Source organism: Salmo trutta, chromosome 13 (genome assembly GCF_901001165.1).
Source record: "Salmo trutta chromosome 13, fSalTru1.1, whole genome shotgun sequence".
NCBI lineage: Eukaryota > Metazoa > Chordata > Actinopteri > Salmoniformes > Salmonidae > Salmo > Salmo trutta.
The window spans coordinates 63149559-63161758 of NC_042969.1; the positions used below are offsets into that span (position 1 = coordinate 63149559).

At 46.1% G+C, this 12200-nt stretch overlaps 1 protein-coding gene across 1 annotated transcript in view; it reads left to right on the top strand.

Annotated features, from left to right (window-relative positions):
* The window catches only part of LOC115206813 (geminin coiled-coil domain-containing protein 1-like), a 31099-nt gene that overhangs the window by 982 nt on the left and 17917 nt on the right, over positions 1–12200 (top strand). The gene's annotated exons all lie outside the window — the stretch shown is intronic.

Genomic DNA, 12200 nt, shown 5'->3' on the forward strand with positions numbered 1-12200 from the left:
TGGTGGGTTTTCACGGAAGAATACTGTACCAAGTTATCTAGCGGAATAAACTAAGTTTGAGCCTATTCCTGGAAACATTGAACCACTGTAGTTTACATCAATTTTAATTTCTAGTGGTAGCTAGAAAAGTTATATTTTAGCGTTTTAGTGTTTCAGTGAATTGTTAGTGAGGGAGGCCCTGCTCTCTCGCTTCCCCAGTTGTTTAGTTCATTTTCATGCCAATCTCCTTTGCATTAGCGTAGCCTCTCCTGTAGCCTATCAACTATGTGTCGGTCTATCCCTGTTCTCTCCTCTCTGCACAGGCCATACAAACGCTTCACATCGCGTGGCCGCTGCCACTCTAACCTGGTGGTCCCAGCGCGCACAACCCACGTGGAGTTCCAGGTCTCCGGCAGCCTCTGGAACTGCCGGTCTGCGGCCAACAAGGCAGAGTTCATCTCAGCCTATGCCACCCTCCAGTCCCTCGACTTCTTGGCGCTGACGGAAACATGGATTACCAAAGAAAACACTGCTACTCCTACTGCTCTCTCCTCGTCTGACCACGTGTTCTCGCACACCCCGAGAGCATCTGGTCAGCAGGGTGGTGGCACTGGAATCCTCATCTCTCCCAAGTGGACATTCTCTCTTTCTCCCCTGACCCATCTGTCTATCTCCTCATTTGAATTCCATGCTGTCACAATCACTAGCCCATTCAAGCTTAACATCCTTACCATTTATCGCCCTCCAGGTTCCCTTGGAGAGTTCATCAATGAGCTTGACGCCTTGATAAGTTCCTTTCCTGAGGATGGCTCACCTCTCACAGTTCTGGGTGACTTTAACCTCCCTATGTCTACCTTTGACTCATTTCTCTCTGCCTCCTTCTTTCCACTCCTCTCCTCTTTTGACCTCACCCTCTCACCGTCCCCCCTACCCACAAGGCAGGCAATACGCTTGACCTCATCTTCACTAGATGCTGTTCTTCTACTAATCTCACTGCAACTCCCCTCCAAGTCTCCGATCACTACCTTGTATCCTTTTCCCTCTCGCTCTCCTCCAACACTACTCACTATGCCCCTACTCAGATGGTATTGCGCCGTCACAACCTTCGCTCTCTCTCTCCTGGTACTCTCTCCTCTTCCATCCTATCATCTCTTCCCTCTGCTCAACCCTTCTCCAACCAATCTCCTGATTCTGCCTCCTCAACCCTCCTCTCCTCCCTTTCTGATTCCTTCTTTTGGCTCTCTATATCCCCTATCCTCCCGACCGGCTGGGTCCTCCCCTCCTGCTCCGTGGCTTGACGACTCATTGCGAGCTCACAGAACAGTGATCCGGGCAGCCGAGCGGAAATGGAGGAAAACTAGCCTCCCTGCGGACCTGGCATCTTTTCACTCCCTCCTCTCTACATTTTCCTCCTCTGTTTCTGCTGCTAAAGCCACTTTCTACCACTCTAACTTCCAAGCATCTGCCTCTAACCCTAGGAAGCTCTTTGCCACCTTCTCCTCCCTCCTGAATCCTCCCCCCCCTCCCTCTCTGCGGATGACTTCGTCAACCATTTTGAAAAGAAGGTCGACGACATCCGATCCTCGTTTGTTAAGTCAAACGACACTGCTGGTCCTGCTCACATTGCCCTACCCTATGCTTTGACCTCTTTCTCCCCTCTCTCTCCAGATGAAATCTTGCGTCTTGTGACGGCCGGCCGCCCAACAACCTGCCCGCTTGACCCTATCCCCTCCTCTCTTCTCCAGACCATTTCTGGAGACCTTCTCCCTTACCTCACCTTGCTCATCAACTCATCCTTGACCGCTGGCTACGTCCCTTCCGTCTTCAAGAGAGCGAGAGTTGCACCCCTTCTCAAAAAACCTACACTCGATCCCTCCGATGTCAACAACTACAGACCAGTATGCCTTCTTTCTTTTTTCTCCAAAACTCTTGAACGTGCCGTCCTTGGCCAGCTCTCCTGCTATCTCTCTCAGAATGACCTTCTCGATCCAAATCAGTCAGGTTTCAAGGCTGGTCATTCAACTGAGACTGCTCTTCTCTGTGTCACGGAGGCTCTCCGCACTGCTAAAGCTAACTCTCTCTCCTCTGCTCTCATCCTTCTAGACTTATCTGCTGCCTTTGATACTGTGAACCATCAGATCCTCCTCTCCACCCTCTCCGAGTTGGGTATCTCTGGCGCGGCTCACTCTTGGATTGCGTCCTACCTGACAGGTCGCTCCTTCCAGGTGGCGTGGCGAGAATCCGTCTCCGCACCACGTGCTCTCACCACTGGGGTCCCCCAGGGCTCAGTTCTAGGCCCTCTCCTGTTCTCGCTATACACCAAGTCACTTGGCTCTGTCATATCCTCACATGGTCTCTCCTATCATTGCTACGCAGACGACACACAATTAATCTTCTCCTTTCCCCCTTCTGATAACCAGGTGGCGAATCGCATCTCTGCATGTCTGGCAGACATATCAGTGTGGATGACGGATCACCACCTCAAGCTGAACCTCTGCAAGACGGAGCTGCTCTTCCTCCCGGGGAAGCACTGCACTTTCCATGATCTCGCCATCACGGTGGACAACTCCATTGTGTCCTCCTCCCAGAGTGCTAAGAGCCTCGGCGTGACCCTGGACAACACCCTGTCGTTCTCCGCTAACATCAAGGCGGTGACCCGATCCTGTAGGTTCATGCTATACAACATTCGCAGAGTACGACCCTGCCTTACACAGGAAGCGGTGCAGGTCCTAATCCAGGCACTTGTCATCTCCCGTCTGGATTACTGCAACTCCCTGTTGGCGGGGCTCCCTGCCTGTGCCATTAAACCCCTACAACTCACCCCGCTCCTCCGCACACTCCACTGGCTTCCAGTTGAAGCTCGCATCTGCTACAAGACCATGGTGCTTGCCTACGGAGCTGTGAGGGGAACGGCACCTCCGTACCTTCAGGCTCTGATCAGGCCCCACACCCAAACAAGGGCACTGCGTTCATCCACCTCTGGCCTGCTGGCCCCCCTACCTCTGCGGAAGCACAGTTCCCGCTCAGCCCAGTCAAAACTGTTCGCTGCCCTGGCACCCCAATGGTGGAACAAGCTCCCTCACGACACCAGGACAGCGGGGGGCACTTGAACATTCGCAGTGTCGTTCCAAAAAGTAATCCAATTCAACATCTTCTCACAGACTCCAACCTTGACTTCCTCTGCCTTTCAGAGACATGGCTCCATAAAAACTCTACATTTGCTGCATTGATTGTGCCTGGCTACAATGTTTTCAGGAGAGTCAGGATTGAAGGAAGAGGAGGGGTCCGAAGATTTACATTAAAAAACATATCCGATGTATGATAATGAACTAGATTGTATTGGCCTAAACGTTAAACTGTCTCCCCAAATGTATTTTACCCTTATTGGAGGCAGAGATGTTAGATCGGATTAAAGTCCGGGCTTTGGATGGCTACTCAAGGTCATTCAGAGGCTTGTCCAGAAGCCACTCCTGCATTGTCTCGGGTCATTGTCCTGTTGGAAGGTGAACCTTCGCCCCAGTCTGAGGTCCTGAGCACTCTGGAGCAGGTTTTCACTAAGGATCTCTCTGTGCTTCGTTCATCTTTCCCTCGATCCTGACTGGTCTCCCAGTCCCTGCTGTTGAAAAACATCCCCACAGCATGATGTTGCCACCACCATGCTGCACCGTAGGGATGGTGCCAGGTTTCCTCCAGACGTGACACTTGTCATTCAGGCCAAAGAGTTGAATCTTGGTTTCATCAGACCAGAGAATCTTGTTTCTCATGGACTGAGAGTCCTTTAGGTGCCTTTTGGCAAACTACAAACGTCTGTCATGTGCCTTTTACTGAGGAGTGGCTTCCGACTCGCCACTCTACCATACAGGCCTAATTGGTGGAGTGCTGCAGAGATGGTTGTCCTTCTGGAAGGTTCTCCCATCTCCACAGAGGAACTCTGGAGCTCTGTCAGAGTGACCATCGGGTTCTTGGTCACCTCCCTGAGTAAGGCCCTTCTGCCCTGATTGCTCAGTTTGGCCGGGTGGACAGCTCTTGGAGGAGTATTGGTGGTTACAAACTTCTTCCAATTAAGTATGATGGAGGCCACTGTGTTCTTGGGGACCTTCAATGCTGCTGAAATGTTTTGGTATCCTTCCCCAGATCTGTGCATTGACACAATCCTGTCTCTGAGCTCTACGGACAATTCCTTAGGCCTCATGGCTTGGGTTCTGCTCTGACATGCACTGTCAACTGTGGGACCTCCAAATCATGTCCAATCAATTGAATTTACCACAAGTGGACACCAATCAAGTTGTAGAAACATCTCAAGGATCATCAATAGAAACAGGATGCACCTGAGCTCAATTTCAAGTCTCATAGCAAAGGGTCTGAATACTTATGTAAATAAGGGATATCTGTTTTTTATTTGTAATACACTTGCAAAAAATTCTGAACCTGTTTTCGCTTTGTTATTATGGGGTATTGTGTGTAGATTGATGAGGATTTAATCCATTTTAGAATAAGGCTTTAACGTAACAAAATGTTGAAAAAGTCAAGGGGTCTGAATACTTTCCGAATGCACTGTATATGCATGCAAAGAGCAGACAAGCTGCACAAAAACTCACTACTGTAATGGTCCATGTTACAAAGTGGCTCAGTGACTCATGTTTGCATCTCAATGTGAGAAAAACTGTCTGCATGTATGCTCTCTGTGAGAGCTTCCCATGTCTTGCACCACCTATCACACCTTCACATAAAACATAAAGACATGGCTAAAGGACAATCAGACTTGTGAACATAATCCCTAGCTGTGAATTGTCACTTTCCATGTTATCTGTTGTCTGTAGCTTGTGAGGTGTGAAAACACTTTGTTGCCTTTATGTATTTTGTTTTGCTGCTTTTTGTGCTATTGCTCTGTCTGCGTGCTACGTGTTGCTTGTCCTATGTTGCTCTGCATGTGCTCACTGCTCATTGTTTGTGTCACGCCCTGACCTGAGAGAGACGGTTTATTTCTCTATTTTGTTAGGTCAGGGTGTGGGGTGGGCATTCTATGTTTTTGTATTTCCTTGTTTTGGGCCGAGTATGGTTCCTAATCAGAGGCAGCTGTCTATCGTTGTCTCTGATTAGGAATCATACTTAGGCAGCCTTTTCCCCACCTGTGTTTGTGGGTTATTGTTATTTCTGTGTGTGTACGGCACAGCATTTCTTTCTGCGTACCTGTTTATTGTTTTGGTTTCGGTTTCCTTCAATAAAGATGTGGAATTACCGGCACGCTGCATCTTGGCTCCTTTATGACAGGGAATTTGAAGACAGCACTCGTGACAGTTTGTCTGTATTGTTGTTGTAATTGTTTTTAATAACATGCCCAGGGACTGAGGTTGAAACCGTCACTTTTACTAAAACGTTGATTAATGTAATTTAAAAATTAAAATAAACTCAAACTCATTGTGGAGTTACTACAATGTTGTTGATCCATCCTCAGTTTTCACCCATCACAGCCATTGAACTCCGTAGCTGTTTTAAAATCACCAATGGCCTCATGGTGACATCCCTGAGCAGTTGTCTTCCTGTCCTGCGGCTCAGTTCAGAACAATGACTATCTGTGATTTGTCTGGGTAGTTTAATACATCATCCACAGCATAATTATTAACTTGACCATGCTTAAAGTGATATTCAATGTCTGATTTATTATTGTTACCCATCTACCAATTTCTACCTTCTTTATTAGGATTTTGAAAAGCTCCCTGGGCTTTGTTGTTGGATCTGTGCTTTAAATGTAATACTTGACTGAGGGACCTTACAGATGTTGTATGTATGGGGTACAGAACAGAGGTTAGTCCAACAACAACAAAATCTCAACCCCTATTGTTTCACGCGGAGTGAGTCCATGGAGCTTATTATGTGATTTGTTAAGCCACGTTTTACTTCTGAATTAATTTAGGGTTGCCTAAAGAAAGGGGGTGAATACTTATGAAACAGCAATTGTTTTATTTCATTTTTATTAATTTGTATACATTTATTTTCACTTTGACATTGAGTATTTTGTGTAGCTCAATGGCCAAAAAAAATCACAATTAAATCCATTTCAAAACCACTTTGTAACGCAACAAAATGTGGAAAAAATCCAAAGGGAGTGAATACTTATGAGACCCACTATATGTGGCCTCACGTACAGACATTTCTGAAGGCCTGGTTGCTCCAGCTCTAAACTGGGTGTTATTCGAAGTAGGGTTGTTTTCCTAAAAGCCAGATAAGGTACCCTGTATTCATAGGCCTAGCAGCTTTATGTGTTTGTAGCTTTTGTCTGGATTCTGAAATGAATCAATTCTTTACTGGCGAATGAGAACAGGCTAGTTGAGCAAAGCATTAGGTCTAAGTAGGCCTAATGCTACAAACATTCATGCAAACAGACAGAGAACTAGATATGGGATGGTAGTATGATGAGGCCAATTCTGTGGAATTTCTATGTTTATTATTTTGTTCGGATAATCTGTTCCCATTTGTGTTGTGAGTCTTGTAGTGGGTTCGGTAGAAAGCCTGAACCCTCTTATGATTATCAAAGTTAGTCAATTATCTACTCGGGCTATGAAGTTAATGTACAAAATCTCCCTGGGAGGCTATTGGACAATAGGCCTAACTGATTTGTTATGCATTATGGCTATATTTTTACTAGCATTGGAAAATGTATCAATTGAAGCTCAAATCAAGTTGAGTGTTTGAAAGAACCCAGAAAGTGTTTGAAAGAACCCAGAACTGGTTTACACTCACAAGTTTCGGAATCAAAATGTCCGAAAACCTACAAACCACTACAAGGGCTTATAACAGTAGTCTTACATTAATTCCTGTTTGCCTACCTCTCTGTCCTCTACCACTTCAAAGCCTGTGGTTGTAAGTAAAAAGAAAGTAGGCCTAACAGGCTTAGTGTATTTGCATGTAACCCCAGACAACCTCTATCTCCTTCCCTTCTTATATTATGTAAAGATCTTACCTGTGAAATCTGGGGGCTTTGCCCGGGGCTTGTATCAGGTCAGATTATGGGCCCCGAGGTTCCGAAGAACAGAGGAGGGTGTGTCACTATCACGCTGTGTGTGTGTGTACAGTGCTGTAAAAAGGTTTGACCCCTTTCTAATTTTCTCTACTTTTTCATATTTTTGATACTGAATGTTATCAGATCTTCAACCAAAACCTGATATTAGATAAAGGGAACCTGAGTTTACAAATGGCAAAAAAATGGATACTTATTTAAGTTATGCAACACCCAATTCCCATTTGTGAAATAGTAATTGCCCCCTTAAACTTAATAGCTGGTTTTTTTTGGCCCACTCTTGCATGCAGAACTGCTTTAACTCACTCTCTCTCCAGATGAAATCTCGCGTCTTGTGACGGCCAGCCGCCAAACAACCTACCCGCTTGACCCTATCCCCTCCTCTCTTCTCCAGACCATTTCCGGAGACCTTCTCCCTTACCTCACCTCGCTCATCAACTCATCCTTGACCGCTGGCTACGTCCCTTCCGTCTTCAAGAGAGCGAGAGTTGCACCCCTTCTGAAAAAACCTACACTCGATCCCTCCGATGTCAACAACTACAGACCAGTATCCCTTCTTTCTTTTCTCTCCAAAACTCTTGAACGTGCCGTCCTTGGCCAGCTCTCTTGCTAACTCTCTCAGAATGACCTTCTTGATCCAAATCAGTCAGGTTTCAAGACTGGTCATTCAACTGAGACTGCTCTTCTCTGTGTCACGGAGGCTCTCCGCACTGCTAAAGCTAACTCTCTCTCCTCTGCTCTCATCCTTCTAGACCTATCTGCTGCCTTTGATATTGTGAACCACCAGATCCTCCTCTCAGCCCTCTCCGAGTTGGGCATCTCCGGCGCGGCCCACGCTTGGATTGCGTCCTACCTGACAGGTCGCTCCTACCAGGTGGCATGGCGAGAATCTGTCTCCGCACCACGTGCTCTCACCACTGGTGTCCCCCAGGGCTCTGTTCTAGGCCCTCTCCTATTCTCGCTATACACCAAGTCACTTGGCTCTGTCATATCCTCACATGGTCTCTCCTATCATTGCTATGCAGACGACACTCAATTAATCTTCTCCTTTCCCCCTTCTGATAACCAGGTGGCGAATTGCATCTCTGCATGTCTGGCAGACATATCAGTGTGGATGACGGATCACCACCTCAAGCTGAACCTCGGCAAGACGGAGCTGCTTTTCCTCCCGGGGAAGGACTGCCCGTTCCATGATCTCGCCATCACGGTTGACAACTCCATTGTGTCCTCCTCCCAGAGTGCTAAGAACCTTGGCGTGACCCTGGACAACACCCTGTCGTTCTCCACTAACATCAAGGCGGTGACCCGATCCTGTAGGTTCATGCTCTACAACATTCGCAGAGTACGACCCTGCCTCACACAGGAAGCGGCGCAGGTCTTAATCCAGGCACTTGTCATCTCCCGTCTGGATTACTGCAACTCCCTGTTGGCTGGGCTCCCTGCCTGTGCCATTAAACCCCTACAACTCATCCAGAACGCCGCAGCCCGTCTGGTGTTCAACCTTCCCAAGTTCTCTTACGTCACCCTGCTCCTCCGCTCTCTCCACTGGCTTCCAGTTGAAGCTCGCATCCGCTACAAGACCATGGTGCTTGCCTACGGAGCCGTGAGGAGAACGGCACCTCTGTACCTTCAGGCTCTGATCAGTCCCTACACCCAAATGAGGGCACTGCGCTCATCCACCTCTGGCCTGCTGGCCCCCCTACCTCTGAGGAAGCACAGTTCCCGCTCAGCCCAGTCAAAACTGTTCGCTGCTCTGGCACCCCTATGGTGGAACAAGCACCCTCACGACACCAGGACAGCGGAGTTAATCACCACCTTCCGGAGACACCTGAAACCCCACCTCTTTAAGGAATACCTGGGATAGGATAAAGTAATCCTTCTAACCCCCCCCTAAAAGATTTAGATGCACTATTGTAAAGTAGTTGTTCCACTGGATATCATAAGGTGAATGCACCAATTTGTAAGTCTGCTAAATTACTTAAATGTAAAAAAATGTAAATGTAACTCAGCGACATTTGTGGGTTTTCAAGCATGAACTGCTCATTTCAAGTCCTGCCGTTACATGTGAATTGGGGTTAGGTCTGGACTTTGACTAGGTCATTCCAATACATTCAATTAGTTGCTTTTTAGACATGTTCATGTACAGTCGTGGCAAAGGTTTTGAGAATGACACAAATATCAATTTTCACAAAGTCTGCTGCCTCAGTTTGTATGATGGCAATTTGCATATACTCCAGAATGTTATGAAGAGTGATCAGATGAATTGCAATTAATTGCAAAGTCCCTCTTTGCCATGCAAATGAACTGAATCCCCCAAAAACATTTCCACTGCATTTCAGCCCTGCCACAAAAGGACCAGCTGACATCATGTCAGCAATTCTCTCGTTAACACAGGTGTGAGTGTTGACGAGGACAAGACTGGAGATCACTCTGTTATGCTGATTGAGTTCGAATAACAGACTGGAAGCTTCAAAAGGAGGGTGGTGCAGGACCGTCTCCTAAAGTTGATTCAGCTGTGTGATCGGGGCACCACCAGTACAGAGCTTGCTCAGGAATGGCAGCAGGCAGGTGTGAGTGCATCTGCACGCACAGTGAGGCGAAGACTTTTGGAGGATGGCCTGGTGTCAAGAAGGCCAGCAAAGAAGACACTTCTTTCCAGGAAAAACATCAGGGACAGACTGATATTCTGCAAAAGGTAAAGGGATTGGACTGCTGAGGACTGGGGTAAAGTCATTTTCTCTGATGAATCCCCTTTCCGATTGTTTGGGGCATCCGGAAAAAAGCTTGTCCAGAGAAGACAAGGTGAGTGCTACCATCAGTCCTGTGTCATGCCAACAGTAAAGCATCCTGAGACCATTCACGTGTGGGGTTGCTTCTCAGCCAAGGGAGTGGGCTCACTCACAATTTTGCCTAAGAACACGGCCATGAATAAAGAATGGTACCAACACATCCTCCGAGAGCAACTTCTCCCACCCATCCAGGAACAGTTTGGTGACGAACAATGCCTTTTCCAGCATGATGGAGCACCTTGCCATAAGGCAAAAGCGATAACTAAGTGGCTTGGGGAACAAAACATCGATATTTTGGGTCCATGGCCAGGAAACTCCCCAGACCTTAATCCCATTGAGAACTTGTGGTCGATCCTCAAGAGGCGGGTGGACAAACAAAAACCCACAAATTCTGACAAACTCCAAGCATTGATTATGCAAGAATGGGCTGCCATCAGTCAGAATGTGGCCCAGAAGTGAATTGACAGCATGCCAGGGCAGATTGCAGAGGTCTTCAAAAAGAAGGGTCAACACTGCAAATATTGACTCTTTGCATCAACTTCATGTAATTGTCAATAAAAGCCTTTGACACTTATGAAATGCTTGTAATTATACTTCAGTATTCCATAGTAACATCTGACAAAAATATCTAAAGACACTGAAGCAGCAAACTTTGTGTAAATTAATATTTGTGTCATTCTCAAAACTTTTGGCCACGTCTGTAGACTTGATTGTGTGTTTTGGATCATTGTTTTGCTGCATGACCCTGCTGCGCTTCAGCTTCAGCTCACAGACGGATGGCCTGACATTCTCCTGTAGAATTCTCTGATACAGAGCAGAATTCATGGTTACTTCTATTAAGGCAAGTCGTCCAGGTCCTGAGGCAGCAAAGCATCTCCAAACCATCACACTACCATCATGCTTGACCATTGGTATGAGGCTCTTTCGCAAGGCATAATGGGACCCAAGTCATCCAAAAAGTTGACTCAAGTTTGCCAAAAAGCACCTGGAAGCACCTGGATGATCAACAAGACTCTTGGAAGAATGCTCTATGGAAAGAACATGATTCAAAAGTACCGTCATTTCCGGACTATTAAGCGCACCTGAATATAAGCAGCACCCACTGAATTTAAAAAATACAAATATTTTGAACATAATTAAGCCGCACATGTCTATAAGCCGCAGGTGCCTACCGGTACATTGAAACAAATTAACTTTACACAGGCTTTAACGAAACATGGCTTGTAACAAAAATAAATAGGCTTTAACGAAACACGGCTTGTAACAAAAAAATAATAATTAGCAGTAAGCTTTAGTTGTCTTTTTGCACTGAGTCAATTCCTAACGCTGCTGTTTCCAACGTCTTATCATCCACTCATTAAGACCAAGCTCCCGTGCAGCAGCTCTATTTCCTTTTCCAACAGCCAGATCAATCGCCTTTAACTTGAAAGCTGCATCATATGCATTTCTCCGTGTCTTTGCCATGATGAGGGTGACAAAATGACTACCGTAATCAGAATGATGGGAAGTATGAGAGCGCTCGATTTAATCTAAACAGTAAACAAAAAAGTTGTTTGACCTTAACCCGTTCGGCAATTTCATTGGTCTAATGAAAGCTTCATGCCGCCAAAAAACTGAGCACGTCACAGAATGTGTTTTTTTGGAAAAAAAAAATTGAAAGCGGGAAAAATCCATATATTAGCCGCGTCATTGTTTAAGCCGCGAGGTTCAAAGCTGGGAAAAAAGTTGCGGCTTATAGTCCAGAATTTACGGTTTAACTTTTTGGATGACATGGGTCACATTATGCCTGGCAAAAACCAAACACTGCATTCCACAGTAAGAACCTCATACCAACGGTCAAGTGGTGGTAGTTTGATGGTTTGTGGATGTTTTGCTGCCAAAGGACCTGGAAGACTTGCCTTAATATAAGGAAGGGGGAAAATACTTTTTCACAGCACTGTATATCCTACCTGGTTGAGTTCTGACGGGACCTCTAGCCTTTGTTTGGAGGATGTTTGCTTTTAGATAAGATCTAATATGCCAGGTTGTCATAAGCACATCACATACAGTAGCTGCTGGGTGAAGGGTTAAACAAGAACTTCAGATTACATGTACATTTTAATCATTTAGCAGACACTCTTATCCAGAGCAACTTACAGTTAGTACATTCATCTTACGTTAGCTAGGTGAGAGACATATCACAATCATAGTAAGTACATTTTTTCTCATAAATTAGTTATCAGCAAAGGTGACTATTATTAGGAGCATAACAGTCAGTCACACACTGCACAGCAGACCTATTTTATTATGTCAAGTTTTTATTGTTACATAGACTGGATAGGTGCAGTGAAATGTGTTGTTTTACAGGGTCAGCCAGATGATGCTCCCGGAGCAAATGTTTTTCTTATCGGCTCGGTTATTGGAACCGCGACCTA